General features: G+C 33.1%; 1 protein-coding gene across 1 annotated transcript in view; it reads left to right on the plus strand.

The window, feature by feature from the left end:
- DOK6 (docking protein 6) overlaps positions 1-25345 on the plus strand; it is a 725210-nt gene that overhangs the window by 478265 nt on the left and 221600 nt on the right. The gene's annotated exons all lie outside the window — the stretch shown is intronic.

Below are 25345 nucleotides of genomic sequence, written 5' to 3' on the forward strand. Positions count from 1 at the left end.
TAAACTAATGGAGGGTAAAATCAGAGTAATGAAAACATGACAAGATATTCCACTAAAAGAAAGCTTCCAAGAACATTTAAAGATGAACATGAAAAGAGTCCTACAAATGGAAGAAAAAAATTGAAGGATTTGCATATTTTATTACAATAATTTAATTTATCAAAGATAGTGAACTATCTCAATTTTATCCTAACATCACATTCCCTGAGCTGAATGTAGAAGAAGTAGAAATAAGACTTAAAAAAAAAAAGTAAAATAGAACAAGCACCAAGAATAGATCAATTATATATAGAAAAGACTCAAAGTATAAATTATATAGTTTTGAAAATAAAGAAAAGATATAAAAGATAATATAAAAACTCAGATATTATTGATTTTTTTCATTATAGATTCTTTTTTTTTAAAATCTGTCTTAGAAATCACTAACAAGTACTGACCTATGTCACAATTCTGCCATCTATATAATATCATTTTGACAGTTATTTATACATAATTTGTGGGTATCCTTGATGAAGATTTTAGTGAATAATAAGCAGACTTCCACAATTGACATTCAGCAATGGATAACATTTTTACCATGTCACATCTATCTGAAAGATAGAAAGAATATAATATCTCAATGAATTATTTGTTGCTTTTAAAAAAGCTTATATGATTCTAAATACCATCTTTAACATTCTTTTACAATTATATATTAATTATTACCTATTAAATTACATATTAAAATCTTTTAAGATTCCTTGGAAGATATTACAACACACACACCCCCCCAAAAAAAATGTGTTCAATGACCTTTTATTGACACTTAAGGCAGGCATATAAAGAGATGTGTACACTGCATTCACTACTGACTCTACATCAAGGAAGAATTTCCTGAGGAAGATAATATTCTTCATATATTCCTGTTTATAGATCATAATGTGTTGAATGTGTCACATTCCAGGATATTGCAGAAACTTCTGGAAGTGATCTATAATTACTCAAAGGAAATCTCCTTTATTCACCCACACAGGAAAAATCAAATGAATCAAGAATTTCCAAATTTTTAAGTACAGATGAATGGACACCCTGTAGGACTTGTCCAACAGTGTATTTGGAGGGTACAATACAGATGGACAAAAAGTTGGACCTTATTTGAAAAGTAAGAGGAGAACAGGTTGGATTGCTTTGGTAAAATGCAAAGCATTTTATTAACTCCCCAAACTTTTGATAATAGCAAAGACCCATCTTTTCCCAGTGGAGTAGTATCAATGGAGTCTGAAAAACTACCTCATAGGGGTCAAAGAAAAGGCAGGTGCTGAATATGAAAAGACTACAGATATAATTAAGGACAAGCCTCAATTTAAAAAAAAAATCATTGACAGATTTTATTAAAACACTGTAGGAAAGGAGATTGTGCAAAAGTATTTTTGAATATTATATAATTAAGAGCCTATGTTGTCTTCTATACTTTTTGTTCTTGCTGCTTAAGTATCCTTACCTCCACTTTGTATTAAAACATTTAGTCAGAAAAAAGACAAAACTTTAGATTTCAAAATGATCCTTTCCCCTGTTTTTTTTTTCTGTGCAAAAGCTGTTTATTTTTATATAATTAGATTATATAATTGATCTTTTGTAATCTCATTTAATTTCATCTTATTTCATAGCCTACACCCTTTCCTTATGATACTGATTCATTTATCATTATATATTTATATGTGTGTGTATATCTGTGGGTGTGGGTGAGTGTGGGTATGTGTATGGGGGACAGACAGAAAGATAGACAAATAAAAAGACAAAGAAACCAAGAGATAAAGAGAGAGGTTAAAAATGGAGGCACTAGGCAGAGCATGGGATTGGAAAGAAATATGTCTAAATAAGAAAGTGAAATGAAAGTGAAAGGCCATTACTGATAATATGATATAAGCACATGTATGTATACACATACATACATACATACATATAAGAACTGAAGTTACAAGAATATGCTTAGTATTTCTCCATTTCTGGATTTACTTATTAAATTTATATGAATTAGCAGATGATCAAATCAAAATCAAAGTGGATGCCTTAAAATTCCTATTATTTACCAATAAGCTATTATATCTAGTTTACCTATTATTTAGTCTAGATCCATGATTTCCTATTTACCTTTCTTACAGATATATATATATATGATTATGACAAACATGCTGAAGTTACACAGAATTATTATTAATTTCTCTGCAATTCAGTTAGCATTTCCTTTAATTATTTAGGTATGTTGCCATTTAATAAGCATTATATTTAAAACCAATATTAATGATACATTTACTTATAATGTAGCATATTCATTTTTGTTAACAGTAACTTTAGAGTTTTCTTATTAAAAATCATGATTTCTATTTTCTTTCCTTTTTTTTAACTGAGCTGTAATAAATTTTAACTGACATCATGTTAACTCTTTATGATATATATATGTGTATACACACACACACACACACACACACACACACATATATGGAACAAGTTGTTAGTTTTTGTTTTCTAATGTTTCTATCATACTCTTCTTTGTTATGAGCCAGAACTCTGAACTTGAAACAAAGGATTCTTATAAGGTAAGTCACTGGAATTGATAGAGCCTATGGTTATTTAGTATGGTGCTTAACAGTTCTCTAGTTCAGTACAAGTATTTAGTACTTACTATAGTTCTACAAGATTCACACCTATGATAAGAAAGCATATAAGCTCAGTCAAACTCAGACAGAATCAGAAGTGGAAGACACAGACCACGGTGGTGGTTCTCCTGCCTCCACTACAGAAACCAAGACATATTCAGGAGGACCTCAAAAAGCTGGCAGAGGCAGAGAATACAAAGGACTGGCAGCAGGAGCTTAAGTTCTCAGAACCAAGGAGAGAGATAGGCCTTTAAGAAAACTAGCCAAGCCCCAAGTAAAAGAGACAAGACTTAGAAAGAGACAATGAAGAATTTGGCTGCAATTGTGGTGATTACTAAACTGAAATAAAGGCTGCTCCCAGGGTTGATTTATGTGGATTTATTTTGTATTCTGCAACTTTGCTAAAGCTGTGGATTATTTCAAATAGCTTTTTAGTAGAATCTTAAGTATATCATGATATCATCTGCAAAGAGTGGTAATTTGGTTTCCTCATTTCCTACTCTAATTCCTTTAATCTCTTTTTCATCTCTTATTGCCAAAGCTAACATTTTAAACACAATATTGAATAGTAATGGTGATAATGGGCAACCTTGTTTCACTCCTGATTTTATTGGGAATGGTTCCAGTTTATCACCATTACATATGATATTTACTGATAGTAAAGATAGATGCTACTATCTACTATAGATGCTATTTTAAGGAAAAGTCTGTTTATTGCTATACTCTCTAGTATTTTAAATAGGAATGGATGTTGGATTTTATCAAATGCTTTTTCTGCAATTGTTGATCTGTGTTTCTTCTATGCTGTTGTATTGAGGCATAAGTTAATAATAATAATAATAATAATAAAGATGAGATATAAAATTATAATGATAACTGATTTTTAAGGTTTATAAAGCATTTTAGATATATTTTTTTCATTAGCTTGAATTTTATATTACTTTGGTTTGTAGATGTCTTACTATAATTAAGTTTGCATTATAAAAAATTTTAGTCCCTCTATAACATTTATTTCCATCTTTTACCTTTTTAATTCTATTTCTTTCATTATATTTTATTGTCTGCTCCTTTAATAAAATGTTTCAACTTCTATTTCAAATCAATGTTTTCAATTTTTTTGTTTAAAATCAGTATTTTCTCATTATTACTTCTTTTATTTTTGTTATTAATATTTATAATCATGTTAAAAATTGATGATATTTTAAAAATCTTTTTTAATCATTGTTTTTTTTTTCTTACAGAATTTTTCCATTCTTCATTCTAACATTCTTTTCTCACAGAGTTGGTTTTTTTTTGTTTGTTTTTTTTGTTTGTTTGTTTGTTTTTTTACTGTATTAGGTAGTTCTTTATTGCTTAGTTCATTTATCAATCTACTTTAACTTATTGGGCTTTTGCTTAATTTTTTCTTATATTTCTCTCCTAGTTTTCTTCCTCTCTGGAATAGAACTTATAAGAAGTTTTTCCCCCTTCTTTCCTCTCTCACATTTTAATGTTTTTTCTTTGTTTGTTTGTTTGTTTTTTAGTATATTCTTTGCTTTTTTTCAAGGTGATGATTAGGAGCTTTATTTTGATGTGATCTCTCTCTCAGCCCTCTAACAAGACTCTATAAGCCACATTTACATTACACTCTAAGATTACAAAACACTTTCCCCCAAACTAAACCATTGCAATGGTATTGCAATTACCATTATCCCTAGCAAGTTGTACATAACAAATTTATAGCTTTGTGTACAATCAAATTTTTTTTTGGTTGATTTGTTTTGTTTTGTTTTGTTTGTTTATACTATGTTATGGAGATGCTTGCTTTACTCTATAAATTTTTGCTAAAAAGCACTATACATCTTATGCATAAAGGGTCATGCAAATATAGTTAAATCTCTCTTTCCTAATGGATTTTATGGACAAGATGCACTATAATAAAGACTCAAATATTAGGGGAAAAACTATAAAGGACAATATGATTTCATCAGAACATCATAAAAATGTTATATACTATTAGAAGAGAAAGGAAGAAGGAAATTAAGGAAAGATGGATAGAAGAAAAGAAGAAAATGGACATATAATTTAGATGGAGTTGGGGGAAAAGGTAGGTATTCTAGACATAGGAAATGTCATGAGAAAATATATAGCATAAGCACTGATTATATATGAAGAAGAGTAAATATTCGATCTCCCTCACCACAGAGCACATCAGAAATCTTTAAAAATTAAGTTAAAGTGGTAAAGAGACAATTTTCAAAAGTCTTGATAGCTTGAAAACTCTAAAGTTCATTTAAGTTTTTTTCCATTAGGAAATAGTCATTAAAAATGTTCGATTAGAGGAATGATATAATCAGATAATGAACCTTAGTATATCAACAATGAGAAGAATGGATTAGGAAAAGTAATCAGAGGCAGCTAGGTGGCTCAGTGGATAGAGCACCAGCTCTGAAATCAGGAGGACCTGAGTTCAAATTTAATCTCAGACACTTAACACTTTCAATTTTGTGTGGGGAAAAAAAAAGAAAAAGTAAACAATTAGAGATGCAGAGATCAGATTAAACTGTTGAATTACAAATACCTAAAACTTTATTGCAAAATAAAGTCAAAGATACTCCACAGGGGAATGAATGAATAGTATTGACATCCATAGAAATAGGGGAGTTAACAGAAAGAGTTAATGTGCAACTAATTGCAGATTTCTAAAGGTAACAGGAGCCCTCCTTTCTAACCTAACATCTTCAACAAGGATCATCAGATCTTCTCATAAAGGCCTTCCAAGAGGAGAACCTCCTACCTCTTCTGGTAGTACAACTCCTTTGGATTATTCAAATTATTAGATAATTTAACCTGCTGTCAAGTCTAAATATAGCTCTAAAAAATCTACATTTTTACTCCTAACTTTGGCCACTAAGACCAATCAAAATAAATCTAATACCTCTGACACCTTCCAGTCTTTCAAATATTAAAAAATACTTTCAAATACTTTTAAAAAAACATGGATTTCCCTATATTTAATAACAATTTAATAGCTTAAGAATAGCAAGTTGTACATAACAGTTTTATAGTTTCATATACAATCAAAAAAATTTTTGGTTGATTTGTTTTGTTTTGGTTTTTTATACTATGTTATGGAAATGCTTGTTTTACTCTATAATTTTTTTTAAGTAAACATACTGGGTAATTTTTGCTTGCAGGGAAGGGTATCTATCTCCTCTTGAGGAGGCTCATTTGACTTTTGGAAATCTCTAACAGTGAGGAAGTTTCTCCTGACATTAAACCTAAATTGGCTTCTTTTCAGCTTCCTCTAATTACTCCTGGTTCTACCTTCAAGAGTAAATCCATCTTACACATGGTAGTCTTTCAAATATAGGAAGATAGTTTTTTTTTATGCACCAGGACTGTGCTGGAACTAGCTCTAGTCATGGAAAACTAATTTTAAAATTTTCAGTGGGAGTATTTACGTAGGAAATCAGCAAACACTATAAATAAAGGCTTGATGTATTGTTTTTATTGCTATCTATACATAATAGAATGATGTAGAAAATGCTAATCATACAGATTAAATTTAAAAATGGGTCTTTTTTTTTCCTGGAGCATTGATTATTGAACATTTGTTAACACAATCCTGTATGCATCTCATGAATCTTTTCTTCTTTTGGCTAAACATACACAGTTCAAGTTCCTTCAACTGATTCTTATATGACATCGATTCAAGACTATTCACATCTTGGCTGCCCTCCTCTAGATACTCTTTAGTGTATTGATGTCCTTTTTTTTTTTTTAATAACTTTTTATTGATAGAACTCATGCCAGGGTAATTTTTGACAACATTATCCCTTGCATTCACTTCTGTTCCAATTTTTCCCCTCCCTCCCTCCACCCCTTCCCCCAGATGGCAAGCAATCCTTTGCATGTGTAGGTTACAGTATATCCTGGATACAATATACGTGTGCAGAACCGAACAGTTTTCTTGTTGCACAGAGAGAATTGAATTCAGAAGGTATAAATAATCCAGGAAGAAAAACAAGAATGCAAGCAGTTTATATTCATCTCCCAGTGTTCTTTCTTTGGGTGTAGCTGCTTCTGCCCAGTATTGATGTCCTTCTTAAATAGCAGTGCCCAAATCTAAGCACAATGCTCCTGATGATAATTATCAGGAAAAGTAGAATAGAATTATCACTAACACTTCCACTCCCATTCCTAGAAGCATGACTATCTTAATGCTGCCTGATTATATTTTTTAGGCTGCTTCTTCTGACTGCTCATTCATATTGAGCTTGCTATTCCCTAAAATCCCCAAAATTTTCCCCCTAACAACTTCTAACAATGGTTCGTTAATTTTATACATGTGAAATTGATTTTTGCACCCAAATGCAATACTTTACATTTCTCTCTCCTGAAGGAAGACATTGGATAGGATGTAGGAAAAACAGGAAAGTACATATTTGCAGGCAACAAAAAAAAGTTACTATAACAAACTGAAACATCTAATAACACACACACACACACACACACACACACACACATTTACACACTCACATCCTAGTAGAGCAACAAAGGAAAAGGGAATAATTTCTGATGAAAGGGATATTTATGATTTTTGATTAAAAGATGCTCACACTCTCTTATAACAGAAAAATATAATGCAAAAAATGCTAATTACCATCTTATATTTATCTCCTAGAAGGAAAAAAAAATAAAATGTGATCTAAAGATATAACTTCAGGGAAAGTAGCAAACTATTATGATTTTGGTGACACTATATATATTTTTTTAAGCTTGGAATACTTTGTATAATGAGCTTTGTTAGAAAGCAGATCATATTTTTTTGCTCCAATGATTTCATTGTTGATTTTATCCCTCAAAAATCATAAAAAGGAAAGAATGTATCTGCACAAAAAAGTCACAATTGTTCTACTTATAATGATTCTTAAAAAAAAGTGTCAAATAATTTGAAATTTATTGAATAAATTAAAATGCAGTTAATTTTGTATATAGTAATGTTATTCATATAATATGGTGCCATAAAAATGATAGTTATGAAACATACAAAAAATCTGTAAAAAACATATGGAGGGGAAGAGGATCAAATAAACAGAACCCGAGACACCCATATAAGCATGCATACATATACAAAACAAAAGAAAAAGAGTGAGGGAAAACAGTCTAATATCAGAACTTTACATAAGCCTCAAAAAGGACACAAAACTAAGATACCTCATTTGCTGCGTTTTTATTCTGTTTTGGTAAAGCCTAGAGAATTTGGATAATATTTGCTACATTGTCATTGTTTTATGTTTTATATGCTTTAATATTTTATTTTTATATTTAAAATTTGTAACTTTTTTCTTATATGGTCTTCACAACTAAATGAAATATTCCTGAATTTTCTGATGAGGTAGCAATAAAGATCCAAATGCTGTTCTATATAAGAGTAGTGAGTAATAGATGATGATGCTTGCTCAGAATTGCATTCCAACAGGGCAGAACTGGCAAAAAACTGAAGGTGTTTTTGAGTAATGGTGATTGAATCATTGAAGTAATCATATAGGGTCAAGGAAGTAAGTGGAACCAAGTAAACCAGAAACATAGGCCAGATTAGAGGGATTAGCAGTCATTATAAAACAATGGATAAATGAATGGATGGATGAATAAGTGAATGGGTGTATGGATGGATATATATAGTTATGATCAAAGGATTTGAGATTTGGAAGGTAGCAGAAAGTGTAATATGTATCTATGTTGGTATTCAGCTTGTGGCAGTTGAGAAGACTGAGAATTTATGAGACATGTATGTTAGAAAAGTAAAAAATACATATATATATATATATATATATATTATATATATATATATATAACACTGAAGTTTCTGAAGCTGATTGTTGGGGACAGTTAAAATTGGGAAAAGAAAAAGAGTTATTTGAAGTCACTTAATTCATAACAATTACAAATTTTGAAAAAGTAAATATTGAAGGATGATAGCAAAGGAATAATTTGAAAGCAGCAGCAATGGAGTGAAGGATACTTGCTCCTCCTCAGCCTCTATGGTGCATCACAGAGTAGCGGGTTCTTAAAGTAATAGATACTTTGAAATGGTCTTCTAGGAATATCATACTGTTAAAGAAAGACCAAGTTTCTGTTCTACCAGGAAATAGAAGAAAAGTTCAAGGATGAAGGAATGTTTGTTTAGGCTAAAGCAGGGGAACCAATAGTAGACATGGAGAAAAAAAAAAAAGATAGGCATAGCATATAAAGAGTAGAGTTATCCTGGGATCAAATATAATTCTTCATAGGAGTGAGATTCAGAGTAGGTAGCACATATGAGGTGGTAATGCTATTTATGATAATCTTGAGAAATAACTTAGGGATGACACAATTACCTTTTTTAATTAGCACCCAGTGGATTTAAATGCTTCACTAATTTACAATGACTTCGCTTGACCTATTCTTAGACAATGAAGTTTTTTGTACAGAAAAAAAATACAAAATTATACATTACAGATGGTAAATAGAGAATATTTTCTGGAAAAATATGGATTACCATCATCATTGTTGGAATCCTTACTAACTGCTAACTAATTAGAGTTGATCTAATCTTACAAGAAGATTTTGGCCAGAACCTGAAACAAGGTACTAAGTAGAACTAATTAATACAAGGCTTGTGTTCACACCTTTACTCATTGGAGTTCACAGGTATGTCAGCTTCACAAAGTAAACTTTCTAACTTCAAGGGAGTTCACACCTCCCTTAAAGCTCTTTGGGCCAGAGAGTACTATGGGAGAAAACCCATAATCCCATTCTCTCAGAAGATTCGCATATAAGGAGAGAGAGCTATTCGAGAATACATTTTTTCCACTTGGCTGGCTGGTGGCAGACGAAGAGCTTTCAGAGGATAAAGCTACGAGTGAGAGTTCATTGGACAACCAGATTCATCTTCATCTCACACCACTGTGGTAGGTGGCTGGGCTTCTGCACGCCCCCCACTGAGACCAAGCTGGTCTGAAAGACTCACCAGAAAGCTAGCCGAGCCCCAAGAGAAGGGAACAAGAGATTCATTCCATCTCTGTGCTGGTTGGAGGCAGAAGAAAGCAGAGGCAGAGGCTAACGGACAGAATCTTTGGATTTGGAGATATTCGGAGGGCCCTAAGCTAACTGGCTGTGTTTTTGAGAAGAACAAGAACTCCAACATTTGAACTCATAACAATCATTAATAGTAAATGTTTTGGAAAATCAAATATGTGTGAAGTGCTTGCTTCTAGTACTAGATGATACCAGGGTATAGAAAGTTTTAACTATATTTCATTGGGGTAAATGAATCTTGAAATATAAATTCAGTTACAATGGATATAGCTGTACTTTACCTAGAAATGGTTTCAAGCCAACAAATTGCATTTTCTATTTCATTATAATGGTCTTAACTTCGTACTTCAGTGAGAGAGCAACCAATTTCTTCTTGATTAAATGCAACCTTATTTTTTTTTTACAAAAAGTTGAACAAGACATTCAAGTTTGTAAATAAGCCCCAGTAATAGGATTCATGATTATTTACCTCTACCAATTTTTCCTGGGAAAAACAAAACCATGCTTTAAAAAAAAAAAAAAAGAAAAAAACTGCTGATATTGCATTCTCACTTCTTAGAACCTCATAAATATTGCAAGTATAATCAAGATGAATTCAAATGTACATGAAAAAAGTCATATGATTTCAAATGCTCTGTTGTAAAGCTATAAGCTAAGTCAATGCTTTCCAGTATTTATTCATATATTCAATGCATGGTTTTGGTACTTAAATAAATTTGTATAGCTTACTAAAATTGTCTTTCCTATAATCTCATGGTTTCAAAAGTCTGGATAAACTGTTACTAGAATATGGATAAGATTACTGATAAAATACTGAAAACTTAAAAGACCTACAAATCATTTATGCAAATATGACACTATAATTAACAATGTATAAATTCTATGTCTAAACAAATCTAGCTATGACTATGGGATTTACTGTGTACATGTGCTCAAAAGATTTAAATATGTCAAATCAACCCTTTCATTGCAAGGGATTTGGCATGGCAGGATATAGTATATGGCTTTTGCAGACCTGATTATTTAGTTTCTCCCTTTTTCCAGACTCCTGAAAAACTTGCTTTGCATTTATTTATTTATTTGTTTGTTTGTTTGTTCATTTATATTTTTGCATTTGCTTATATGTGCATATATGTTGCTTTCTTACCAGTAAACCTAAAGCTTGTGTGTGTGTGTGTGTATGTGTGTGTGTGTGCTTAAGGGATGAGACTATTCTTATTTTTCTCTTTATACTTTAACTATAACTTTATATTCTGTGATGACCATGTATTTTAAAATCAGCCGGAGTCAGGAATTCAGGTTAAGGGAAAATCTTCTATCTTTATTCTCTATGGAGGGGAAGGGGGATTAGCAATGTGAGCAGCCACAGTCTCTTTCCACCTCTCTCCCTGCCCCTCTGCCTCCACCCACCAAAATCATCCCTATGTCATTTCCTATAGGACACATCAGGACTTGCACAAAGAGTGGGCGGGGCCATTCTTTCTCCAACCATATATTAACTATTTAGCCTCACGTGCTTGGGACCTCAGTTCATCAACTCGAGCCTCAGCCCATTACAGTATTCTAACTATAATTTTATACTCTTTATACTCTAAGACTCAACACAATGAATAACCTATTGCTGTTAAATCATTTCGGTTATGACCAATTCTTTGTAACTCGAATTGGGGTTTTCTTAGCATAATGAACTGGAATGGCTTCCTTTTCCAGGTCATTTTATAGATAAGCAAGTGAAGCAAACAGCTTTAAGTAACTGGATCAAGGTCACAGAGCTAGTAAGTACCTGAGACCAGATTCGAACTCAGGTCTTCTTGGATCCAAGTCTAGCACTTATCCTTTTCTCTATGTAATCCACACAGGAAATTCTTGAGGAATTCCTCCTAGATTAAACTGAATTGAGTAAATAAAAGGAAAATAAAATTTTTTAATGTTTTGCCCTGAATCCAAAATTAAAGTATTGGCACCACTCTCCTAAAGTCTCCACATCCATTCTTTCATTCAAAAGATATTTATTTGCTGTGATTTTTATTGTTCTAGGAGAAAGGAAATGAAAAATAAACAAGGCTACTTCCCCTAAGCTTTCAATTTAACATTTCAATCAGTATCAGAAACCTAGCAGTATTTTGACTTTAACAGACCTGATTTTCAAAAAGTTCCCACTTACTTAAAATGAAAATGCTTTTGGATGGTAATTAGGGAAGAAAAAACATGAGATTATAGAATAAAATAGGCTATTAGTCAACTTTAGTATGAAGGCACACTAAAAATTGAACTTTCTTGAATGGGGTGGGGGGGAATCAAGCTATCAACTTCTATACCATCTTCAAGGTACTTATAACAATGTAGGCACATATCCCAAGATAAAAACATAATTAATAAATGATTATACTGGAAATATATACCCTACTTTATTTTATTATCAATTGGAAAGGGTAAAAGAAATGTAGTCTTTTAGTTTTGGTTTGGTTTGTTTTTTCCTATCTTGTAGGGAATAAAGCATTTTAAAATTTAACAATCAGAGTTACATAGAAAAGAAAATACAAAACTACTGCTTTCTCATTTGTTTAGGACTTTTTATGTGAAATAGTGTGGTATTTATTATAAAAATTTAATGTTAATATAATGTGTTTTAATTGTTTACCAAATGAATGACAACTGAAAATAGCAATCTGTGATTTAAATATTTGTTTTTTTAACTTTTTTATGCCTCACAAAAGTAGCAGAGTTAGTCTATTTCATGCTACTCCATAGAACAGATAGAACATGAACAGCATGATTTCTTGATTTTCTCCCCTCCTCCTCTCCACCCTCCTGCTATCCTCATAGGCCCATAGCAGCATTTAATGGCTTACTGCTCAATTTCCCTTTGTTCTCTTAAGAACTCTGTCCTAATCAAAGTGCAGAACTCTGCCTATGTGACACCATTATACCTCTGACACAAAGAGGAGGCTAGCACAAGCTCTTGGTGATTCTATGCCTCATTCCATATTACTCTTTTCTAAGCATTCTGGTTTTGTTTGAGGATCTCAAAAGAAAAAATATAGGAATTGAGTAATAAAGAGCCTCAACTATTGTATATATTATGAAAGAGGAAAGGTGGGGATTACAAGTCAAGATAAGATGTGAACAGAATAAAGAATATAAGATGAGCTTAAGGTGAGAAATAATAGACTCATAGTTTTAATAAGAATTCTGAAAAGGATTTATTCATAGAAGAGTTCCAATCAAGGGGTCTGAAGAGGAAACAGTGAAGAGGAAAGATGTGCATTTATTGACAAGAAATAAAATTTAATTGAATGGTTATATTCTGAGTAGACTAGAAGTTCAAGGGAGCATATCTTTTTGAAGTGTTGAAGAGTGAATTGTATGTTTTCCTGTAAGCCAGATATTAATGCAGCTATCAGAAACAAAATAAATAGCTGAAGAAGCCAACAGTCTTAATACAGATGGTATTTCTTATAGTCTTAAAATACAGCACCATGCATGTAGAATTAGAAAAGATTTTAAGAGGTTGTTTAGCAAAACTTTTCTCTCTAATCCTCTTATTAGATTACTTCAGAATTTAAAATGCAGAGAAGGTGCCAATCTGCATTAGTTGGAAGTTCAGTATGCAAATGAAATCACTGCTTCAGTCCTTGTACTATGATTTCTCTTCTTATTAATATAGTTGGATAAATTTATGCTTTAATATTATTTCAAGCATTAATGAATAGAAATGTAAGAAGTGTCAGATATTTCTGTTTTAAAACAATCTCATCAAACAAGCAATCTACCATTCATCAACAATCACAACTAAAAAATGGTAAAATTTATATACTGGTTTAAGATTTTCAAAGTGCTTTATTTTATTCTTATAACAACCCTGGGAGGCAACTTCTAACATTATCATCATTTTACAGATAAGGAAACTGAAACAGAGATTTGCCTTATCTAATATCTATCAGCTTACAAGTGTCTGAGACTAAATTTGAAATCAGTTCTTCTGACTCCACCACTCTATATTCTGTACCATCTACTTTCCTTTTTATTACTTCATCTAGAAAACTATGAAGTAGGTAAAGTAGTATGCCATACATGCATTCAAGAGTTCCAAAACAAACTGCTATATGAATATGAGGGGAAAGCTCATTACTTTCCAAGGAAATTGAGGAAGATATCTTGGCACTTAAATTGGACATTGGAAAATGACCTATAGCTATAGAGGCAGCTAGTTGGTGTAATGGATAGAGTACCACCCTGAAGTCAGGAGGACCTAAGTTCAAATCTGGCTTCAGACATTTAATACTTCCTAGCTGTATGATCCTGGGCAAGTCACTTAACCCCAATTGTCTAAAAAAAAAAAGAAAGAAAGAAAGAAAGAAAGAAAGAAAGAAAGAAAAATGACCTGAAATTCAGTAGGAAAAGAGAAGGAGCTAGTTGAAATCATAACAGAGTATGAACATAGGTATGTCAATGGTAATATATTGAATAGGAAAGAGCATAAGATTGGTAGTTATATGAATTAAGACTAGAAAGTTATATGTAGTCATAACATCTCCACATGAAATGCATTAAAGATCTATGATGCTACCTACGGAAGGAATTACCAGAGCAAGAACTTTTTCTTGCCATGGCACTATTACCTGGCTGTGACTTAGGAAATAAGTTCAAATACTAGAAAGTTGTCTGAGATATTGAGTTTAATGAAATGTTCACCTCAAGGAGCAATGAAGTGAGAGAAGACAGGTTTTTAATCTTCTTGACTCCAATAAAAACATCCTCTTCTATTATTAATTGCCATAGCAACTAATGGATAAATTGATAGATGAAAGATTGATATGATATATGGGCTATATATATTTAATATCAAAGTATTAACTATAGAGACAATGTACTTAAAAGTGGGTGTGTATATAGTTTCTATATTTTTAATGTAATACTAGTTTAGAAAGTGTAGAGATTTAGAATGGATAAGGGTATAAGGGAATATAGGAAGAAATTTTAGGCTACAGGAAAACATGAGAGAATTGAAATTTTATTTTTTATAAGAAATCTTATGTGTTTTTTAAAGCATAAAATAGAAAACCTACAATGATTTCCAAAACCTCAATACAATCCCTATAGACCAATTAGTGGAAAACAATTCACAAAGCAGTTTGCAAATTCACAAAAAATGTTGTTGAACTTTAAAACAAATAGATGAGAACAGATAGCAGAGCCTGTGTTCCTTGGTAAGGACTGTTACTCAGGACATTATATTAATGCCTAATGTTATAGAGAGCTAGTCAAAGAGAAAGCAAATTTTAAAATGTCCTCAATATTTTGATTAAAAACAGTGTACAACAGAGCCACAGTATTTAGACAATGCACATAAGTACAAAGCACTTGAATAAAGAAAGGGATTGGTATCTTTGCTCCATATTAGTAGATATGATTCAATTAACAAGCATTTTTTAAGCACCTGTTCTGTGTCAGACATTGTGTTAGCTACTGGTAAAATAAAGATAAAACTAAAATGTCCCTGCCCTCTAATAGTTTGCATTTTATCTGAGCAAATATAAAAAACATATAAGTAAATACAAATTAATATTTTGTATTACTCTGGAGGAGAATCAGGAAAAACAGTAAATAGGAATAGAAGTCAGTATAAAGATTAATTTATATAAGACCTGTACAAGAACCCAAATCTAATAGAGAACAGATTCTAATACAAGGTATATGCTGAACTGTAAGATCTATTAAATTAAAGATTTCTGGGAGGATGACAGAGTAGATCAGAAAATTCTAAGCTCTCCAGATGCCCCCCAAAAGCCAAATAAAATTAGCCTCATGGAAAACAGACTGGTGAAAATCAAATAAGACTCAGGTCAGAAGAAGGATTCTCCTGGGGCTACCCAAAGTAAAACACCAGAACAGAGGTTTAACTGGTATGAAGTAGAAGTATAAACATCTCCAATATAGCTCACAGAAGCTGCAAGCAGGGAACTCTGGAGCTAATTAAATTTTGAAGTAGCCTCAACCAAAAGCACAGAAAACTCCAACTATCAGACAGCATGGAGAATGGAGCAACTGAGTCTAGGAACACTGTGAGAACCTTGGCTTATAAGAAATGCCAGGCCCCAGTGTGCTGCCACGACTGACCCTGGACAAGAAGGAACCTGCACACTTGGTGAATTCAGCCGTGGAGAAAAGAAGCTGGTGGCTGCTGGCACTAATAAGAGGATGGATTTCTTGGTTTGAGGCTAAGTGCCAGAGGGGCAAATTAAAATTAAACCAAAAACATCAACCTTCCCCCAATCCCTCACACTCTAGGATTATAGGATCTTACACTAATAAATTCTCATTTACAAAATATACATATATAAAGAATGAAAAATAGAAGAGAATGTGAAACATCTTATAAGAAAAGCAAAGGATCTGGAGAATAGACCAAGAAGAGAAAATATAAGAATAATTGGACTTCCTGAAAGCTTTGATCAAAAAAAACAAACAAATAAAAAATCTTAACACAATAATCCAATAAATAATTTTTTAAATTGTCTTGAAGTAAAGAATAAGATGGGAAAGTAGAAATAGAAAAAATGCACCAATTATCACTCAACAATGTCCTACAAGGAAAATGCACAGGAAAATTATTGCTAAATTCCAAACCCCCAGATCAAAGAGAAAATTTTACAAGAAACAAACAAAAAACAACAATAACAAAACAATTCAAATATGCTGGAAGTACAATTAGAATGTACAGTATTTATCAGCAGTTACAATTAAAAGGCCACAGATCCTAAACAATCAAAAGAAGTAGTCCTGTGGCCAAAAATATTATATCCAGAAAAATTAAGTATAATATTGAATAGAAAAAAAAGTGGACATTCAACAAATGTCAGAGTTTCTGAATTATTTCTCAACTAAACTTGAATTCGATAGAAAATTTAACATATAAGAATCAACCTCAAAGTCTAATTTCAGGGGATTCTAAAGACATATTTTATTTGTAGAAATGAAAAATGTATTGTCATTAGTAACTGGATAGTCCAAAAAAAAAAAAAAAAAAAGACCGGGGTAGAGATAAGTGTGATGTGAACCTAAAAAGCAAATCCATGTTGAAAAAGGTAAAAACAGTGATTATGCTGTATGAATAAAGCACAAGAACAAGAATTGACACAATAGAATCAGATGGGGAAGGAGAGCTAGTTCTGAAATTCTATTCCCATTGGGAATGGGTTAAAGAAGGAACAATACATATATGTATATTTTTTCAGAAGGGAATAATCCCCTCCAAAATCTACAAAGAAATAAGAAAGAGAGATAAGAGGACAAGATGGGTTATAGAAGCTTATGTATATTAATGGGAGTTAATGTATATTAATGTGTATATAATGGGAATAAAGTATATATATATTAATGGGATGGGATGAAGATATAAGGAAAGATTGGGCAGGGAGAAGATAAAGAAGGGATCCACTGGGTTAATGTCAGAGAGGTTAAGTAATTGCAAGGCAAGTTAATAGTAGAAGGAAAGTAGAGGAGTTAGCCAGGATAAGAAATGAGATATACACAAACACAATAGCAATGATTAAGAGTAGAAGTTATTAGGGGAAAAAAAAGTAGAGCAACTAGGGGCAACTAGGTGGTGCAGTGGGTAGAACACCAGCCCTGAAGTCAGGAGGACTTTGTAGAGGGCTGAAACTCTGAATCAGACAAGAGAGCACTTAAGGCTACCTATTTGATATGAGACAATGGCTCTATTAGCATATATTTAGATGATGGCTCTCCTCACAATTGGTGTTTGCTGAATGTTTGATAAAAGATAATCATAGGCAAGGATTGGAGGGGGAGGGAAAGAAGGGAGAGGCACTTGGTGGCAGGACGAGGAGGAGAGAGGCTGGAGACTTTGGGCTCCAGAATCCAAGATATGTCTTTAGTAAGCCTCTTGGCAGCTTGCCTGCCTCCTTCACTTCTCCTCATAAACCAAGGACTTTGATTTATCCTGACTCCAGCTGATCCTGAGGCCCTCCAGGGAGCTAACCAGTACTCTACAGACCTGAGTTCAAATCTGGTCTCAGACACTTAACACTTCCTAGCTATGTGACTCTGGGAAAGTCACTTAATCCCAACTGCCTCAGCAAAAAAAAAAAAAAAAAAAAAAAAAAAAAAAAAAAAAAGATTCAATTAAGAGAAAAATTGACATGTCAATGATATTAATGTTTTAGATACATATCTATGTATGTATAAATGCACATATATATAGGGGTGTGGGTGGGTATGAGTGTGGGTGTAGGTACACACGTATGTGTATGTATGTGTGCATATAAATATATTGTGTTGTGTTATATATATAGATACCTATATATGTGTTTATATACATGTATGTGTGTGTGTGTGTGTGTGTGTGTTTTTGCTTAAATTTAGCCTGCTTGGAGGAGCTAAGAGAGACGAAAAGAAAAAAAAAAAAAAAGTAAAAGTGCACAGTAGAGAACAAAAGAATAAACTTACAAAAAAGGAAAAAAAAGATGGAAAATCAAGGAAATATTGTCTTCTATTATTATATTTGCTTTCTTAAAATGGAAATTTATATTTATATTTTGAATCCTCCCTGATGTTCTGTTGGGTGCATGACAATATTGTTTTATTTTGTTCTTTTTTTTTTCTTTTTCTGTCTTTTTTTTCTATTTTTAATTTTATTTTGTATTTGTAATATTTATTTTGTGTTTTTTTAAAGAATCTATTAATTCTCCCTACCATAAAACTTAAAACTTAAATTATCAATGAGTGTAGAGAACCACAGATAGTGAGGGAACTCTGTGTAAGGTATAAGACCCTTCAGCCCAGAGGGAACCTGCAGACAATGTCTGGTTTGACCCCCATCACCCTCTGGGACATCTCACCCTTCTTGAGAAGTCAAGGGGAGCATGACCACCTGTGTTCTAATTAAAGCAAGTGATACTTACTGTAAAGAAGCATTTATATATCTATAGCAGGGTGCTTATAGTTAGCACTTGGGCAGTGTGCTGTGGTAATGTGGTGATGTATTGGTTCTATAGTGGGCACATGCTCAGTTTGCTGTAGTGATGTAATTGTACTAAGGTATTTAGGGGCTGAGAAGACTTGAAATAAATGGACTTCATCTTTGACCAGCCTCGTGGGGTTCCCTGCTTCATCACTCCTCCACAAACACCAAGGACTCAGACTGATCCCAAGATCCTCCAGAAAGCTAGTCTGGACAGTATATTTTGGCACCCCAATTTGGTGGCCCTAGAAAACACACTACAAATGAAAATCTAATTATTAGCATTAAACAGCCATTGCAATCTGTTCACTCTAATATAAAACAAATAGTATAAATCTAAAATTGTATCATGAGGTAATTTCATATAGAATAGGGAAATTTGCAATATTCGAATTGAGAACATTAGGTTCTTCAACATCAAACTCTTGTTATATGTCCTTAAGAAAGTGGGATAATGGCTCTGAATCTCAGATCTCATCTGCAAAATGGAGATAATAATTCTTGACTTACCTTCAAAGCTGCTATGAGTCTCAAATAGACAAATATAAGAAAATCTTTTTTTTTTTAATTAATTAATTAATTAATTTTTTTATAATAACTTTTTATTGACAGAACCCATGCCAGGATAATTTATTACAACATTATCCCTTACACTCGGTTCTGTTCTGATTTTTCCCCTCCCTCCCTCCACCCCCTCCCCTAGATGGCAAGCAGTCCTATATATGTTAAATATGTTGCAGTATATGCTAGATACAATATATGTTTGCAGAACCGAACAGTTCTCTTGTTGAACAGGGAGAATTGGATTCAGAAGGTAAAAATAACCCAGAAAGAAAAACAAAAATGCAAATAGTTTACATTCATTTCCCAGTGTTCTTTCTTTGGGTGTAGCTGCTTCTGTCCATCATTTATCAATTGAAACTGAGTTAGGTCTCTTTGTCAAAGAAATCCACTTCCATCAGAATACATCCTCATAAAATATCGTTGTTGAAGTGTATAATGAGCTCCTGGTTCTGCTCATTTCACTTAGCATCAGTTCATGTAAGTCTCTCCAAGTCTCTCTGTATTCATCCTGCTGGTCATTTCTTACAGAACAATAATATTCCATAACATTCATATACCACAATTTACCCAGCCATTCTCCAATTGATGGGCATCCATTCCTTTTCCAGCTTCTAGTCACTACAAACAGGGCTGCCACAAACATTTTGGCACACACAAATGTTCCCTTCTTTAGTATTTCTTTGGGATATAAACCCAGAAGTAACACTGCTGGATCAAAGGGTATGCACAGTTTGATAACTTTTTGGGCATAATTCCAGATTGCTCTCCAGAATGGTTAGATTCGTTCACAACTCCACCAACAATGCATCAGTGTCCCAGTTTTCCCACATCCCCTCCAACATTCATCATTATTTTTTCCTGTCATCTTAGCCAATCTGACAGGTGTGTAGTGGTATCTCAGAGTTGTCTTAATTTGCATTTCTCTGATCAATAGTGATTTGGAACACTCTTTCATATGAATGGTAATTGTTTCAATTTCATCATCTGAAAATTGTCTGTTCATATCCTTTGACCACTTATCAATTGGAGAAAGACTTCATTTCTTATAAATTTGAGTCAATTCTCTATATATTTTGGAAATGAGGCCTTTATCAGAACCTTTAACTGTGAAGATCTTTTCCCAGTTTGTTGCTTCCCTTCTAATCTTGTTTGCATTAGTTTTGTTTGTACAAATGCTTTTTAATTTGATGTAATCAAAATTTTACATTTTGTGATCAGTAACGGGCTCTAATTCATCTTTGATCACAAATTTCTTCCTCCTCCACAACAAGTCTGAGAGATAAACTATCCTATGTTCCTCATGATCTCGTTCTTTATGCCTAGATCATGGACCCATTTTGATCTTATCTTGGTATACGGTGTTAAGTGTGGGTCCATGCCTAATTTCTGCCATACTAATTTCCAGTTATCCCACGAGTTTTTATCAAAAAAGGAATTCTTATCCCAAAAATTAGGATCTTTGAGTTTGTCAAATACTAGATTGTTATAGTTGACTATTCTGTCTTGTGAACCTAACCTATTCCACTGATCGACTAATCTATTTCTTAGCCAATACCAAATGGTTTTGGTGACTGCTGCTTAGAATATAGTTTTAGAATCAGGTACAGCTAGGCCACCTTCATTTGATTTTTTTTTTCATTAATTCCCTTGAGATTCTCAACATTTTATTGTTCCATATGAATTTTGTTGTTATTTTTTTCTAGATCATTAAAATATTTTCTTGGAAGTCTGATTGGTATAGCACTAAATAAATAGATTAGTTTAGGGAATGTTGTCATCTTTATTATATTTGCTCGGCCTATCCAAGACCAGTTAATATTTTTCCAATTATTTAAGTTTGACTTTATTTGTGTGGAAAGTTTTTTTGTGATTTTGCTCATATAATTCCTGACTTTCCTTTGGTAGATAGATTCCCAAATATTTTATGCAGTCAACAGTTATTTTGAATGGAATTTCTCTTTGTATCTCTTGCTGTTGGATTTTGTTGGTGATGTATAAAAATGCTGAGGATTTATGGGGATTTGTTTTGTATCCTGCTACTTTGCTAAAGTTATGGATTATTTCTAATAGCTTTTTAGTAGAATCTCTGGGGTTCCCTAGGTATACCATCATATCATCTGCAAAGAGTGATAGTTTGGTTTCCTCATTGCCTACCCTAATTCCTTTGATCTCTTTCTTGACTCTTATTGCAGAGGCTAGTGTTTCTAAGACAATATTGAATAATAATGGTGATAGTGGGCAACCTTACTTCACTCCAGATCTTACTGGGAAAGGTTCCAGTTTTTTCCCATTGCATATTATGCTTACTGACAGTTTTAAATATATGCTCCTGACTATTTTAAGGAAAAGTCCATTTATTTCTATGCCCTCAAGTGTTTTTTATTAGGAATAGATGTAGGATTTTATCAAATGCTTTTTCTGCATTTATTGAGATGATCATATGGGTTTTGTTTGGTTGGTTATTGATATAGTTGATTATGCTAATATTTTTCCTAATATTGAACCAGCCCTGCATTACCGATATAAATCCTACTTGTTCATAGTGTATTATCCTGAGGATGATTTTCTGTAATCTTTTTGCTAATATTTTATTTAAGATTTTAGCATCAATATTCATTAGGGAGATTGGTCTATAATTTTCTTTCTCTGTTTTCAACCTACCTGGTTTAGATATCAGTACCATGTCTGTGTCGTAAAAGGAGTTTGGTAGGACTCCTTCAATCCCTATTTTTTTCAAATAGTTTATTTAGCATTGGAGTTAATTGTTCTTTAAATGTTTGGTAGAATTCACATGTAAATCTATCTGGTCCTGGGGAGTTTTTCTTAGGGAGTTGGTTAATAGCTTCTTCTATTTCTTTTTCTGAGATGGGACAGTTTAGGATATTTGCTTCTTCCTGTTAGTTTGGGCAAACTATATTTTTGGAGGTATTCTTCTATTTCATTTAAGTTGTTGAATTCATTGGCATAAAGTTGGGCAAAGTAACTTCTAATTATTGCTCTAATTTCCTCTTTGTTAGTGGCAAGTTCTCCCTTTTCATTTTTAAGACTAACAATTTGATTTTCCTCTTTCCTTTTTTTAATCAAATTTACTAAGGGTTTGTCTATTTTGTTGGTTTTTCTTAGTTTTATTAATTAATTCAGTAGTTTTTTTTTTTTACTTTCAATTTTATTGATCTCTCCTTTTATTTTTTGAATTTCAAGTTTAGTGTTTGACTGGGGGTTTTTAATTTGTTCCTTCTCTAGCATTTTTAGTTGCAAACCCAATTCATTGACCTTCTCTTTCTCTATTTTATGTAAATAGGCCTCTAGAAATATGAAATTCCCCCTTATTGCTGGTTTGGTTGCATCCTACACATTTTGGTATGACGTCTCATTATTATCGTTTTCTGTTATTAATTATGTCTATGATTTGCTGTTTCACCCAATCATTCTTTAGTATGAGATTATTTAGTTTCCAATTATTTTTTGGTCTACTTTCCCCTGGTTTTTTGTTGAATGTAATTTTCATTGCATCGTGGTCTGAAAAGGATGCATTTACTATTTCTGCCTTACTACATTTGAGTTTGAGGTTTTTATGTCCTAATATATGGTCAATTTTTGTATAGGTTCCATGAACTGCTGAAAAGAAAGTGTACTCCTTTCCGTCTCCATTACATTTTCTCCAGAAATCTATCATATCTAATTTTTCTAGTATTCTATTTACCTCTTTGACTTATTTCTTATTTATTTTGTGGTTTGATTTATCTAATTCTGAGAGTGCAAAGGTTGAGATCTCCCACTATTATAGTTTTGCTGTCTATTTCTTCTTGCAGCTCTCTTAATTTCTCTTTTAAGAATTTACATGCTACACCACTTGGTGCATATATTTTTAATATTGATATTGCTTCATTATCTATGCTACCCTTTAGCAAGATATAGCGCCCTTCCTTATCTCTTTTAATTAGATCAATTTTTGCTTTAGGATGGCTACCCCTGCTTTTTTGACTTCACCTGAAGCATAGTAGATTTTGCTCCAACCTTTTACCTTTAACCTGCATGTATCTCCCCGCTTCAGGTGTGTTTCCTGTAAACAACATATTGTAGGATTCTGGCTTTTAATCCATTCTGCTAACCGCTTCCTCTTTATGGGGGAGTTTACCCCATTCACGTTTATGGTTAGAATGACCAATTCTGTATTACTTGCCATCTTGTTAACCCCGGTTTATGCTTTTCTCCCTTTTGTCCCCCTTCCCCCCTTCCCAGTATTAAGCTTGTGAGCACCACTTGCTTCTCACACACCTCCCTTTTTAGTATCCCTCCCCTCACCTTAGAGTTCCTCCCCCTATCTTACCCCTTTCCCTCACAGTTTCCATATTCCCTTCCACTTAGATTATTCCTTCCCTTTTCACTTTTCCCTTCTCACTTTTCAATGAGATGGGAGAAATTTCACCATAAATTAAATATGTCTAAAATTTTTCTCTTAAAGCCTATTCTGAAGGCAGTACAATACCCACTATATTCATTCCCCTCCATTCTTTCTCTTAGATATAATAATAGGTTTCCTTTGCCTCTTCATGAGATATAGTAACCCCACTTTACCCTTTTTCTGGTACAATGTCCTTTCCACATCTAGTTTCTAGAACAAGGTATACAAGTATTCTTTATACATCTTTATAGCATAAATATAGTTCCAAAGATTTCTTTTTACCTTTTTAGATTTCTCTTGAGTTCTATATTTGTAGATCCAACTTTTTGTTAAGTTCTGGTTTTTTCATCAAAATTAGGTGAAATTTGCTTATTTCATTGAATGTCCATCTTCTTCCCTGGAAAAAGATGCTCATTCTGGCTGGGTAAGTTATTTTTGATTGCATACCAAGTTCCTTAGCCTTGCGGAATATCATATTCCAGGCCCTTCGATCTTTTAATGTGGATGCTGCTAGATCTTGGGTGATCCTTATTGTGGCTCCTCTATATTTAAATTGCGTTTTTCTAGCCACTTGCAGTATTTTTTCCTTCATTTGAGGATTCTGGCATTTGGCCATTATATTTCTTGGAGTTTTGATTTTAGGATCCCTTTCAGTAGGTGATCGATGAATTCTTTCAATGTCTATTTTACCCTCTGTTTCTATGACTTCTGGGCAGTTCTCTTTGATAATTTCCTGGAAAATAGTGTCCAGGCTCTTTTTTTTCATCATACTTTTCTAGCAATCCAATAATTCTCAGATTGTCTCTCCTGGATCTATTTTCCAGGTTTGTTGTTTTCCCAAGAAGGTATTTCACATTCTTTTCCATTGTTTGATTTTTTTGGTTTTGCTTGACTGATTCTTCTTGTCTCCTCGAATCATTCAATTCCATTTGTTCAATTCTGATTTTCAATGAAGTATTTTCTTCACTCACTTTTTAAATATCTTTTTATAATTGTCCAATTGAGTTCTTTTGTTCTATGGAATTTTTTTCCATTTCACCAATTTTGTTTTTTAGAGAGCTGTTTTCTGTTTCCAGTTCACTAATCCTATTTTTCAAGGATTTGATTTCTTTATCCACTCTGTCTTTAATTGAGTGGGATGACTTCTCCAGACTCTCCTGCCAAGCCTCCCTCTCCTTTTCCCATTTTTCTTCTAGCTCTCTTGTGAGAGCCTTTTTAATTTCTTCTATGAGATTCATCTGTGCTGAGGAACAGATGATCTCCTCCTTTGGGGATTCACCTGGAGACAGTCTGTTTTTAGTCTCTCAGGGTTTAGAGTCTGCTCTCTATCCATATAGAAGCTGTCAAGGGTTAAGGTCCTTTTCAATTTTTTGCTCATTTTGTCAGAGAAGAATCAAAGACAAACTAGCAAAGAAAAAAACCTAAATGGAGTCTGCTTTTTTGGGGGGTGGGGCCGGGTGGTGTTATCGAGCTTCCTCTACAGACTGCGAGGGCAGCAGCGAGGCACTAGCAGGACTGTGCTGCGCCTGCGCTCTGAGACTCCGAAAGCATGCTGAGACACTGTGGGGGAGGGGTGGCCAGTTCCCGAGAGACTCCAGCTGTTTGGGGTTATATTCTTCACCTTCAGGTGATTTTAGCTTCTCTGCTGGGCTACTGACTTGCTGCTGGAACAAAGTATCCAATCCTGTAGCA

Source organism: Antechinus flavipes, chromosome 1 (assembly GCF_016432865.1).
Source record: "Antechinus flavipes isolate AdamAnt ecotype Samford, QLD, Australia chromosome 1, AdamAnt_v2, whole genome shotgun sequence".
NCBI classification, from domain to species: domain Eukaryota; kingdom Metazoa; phylum Chordata; class Mammalia; order Dasyuromorphia; family Dasyuridae; genus Antechinus; species Antechinus flavipes.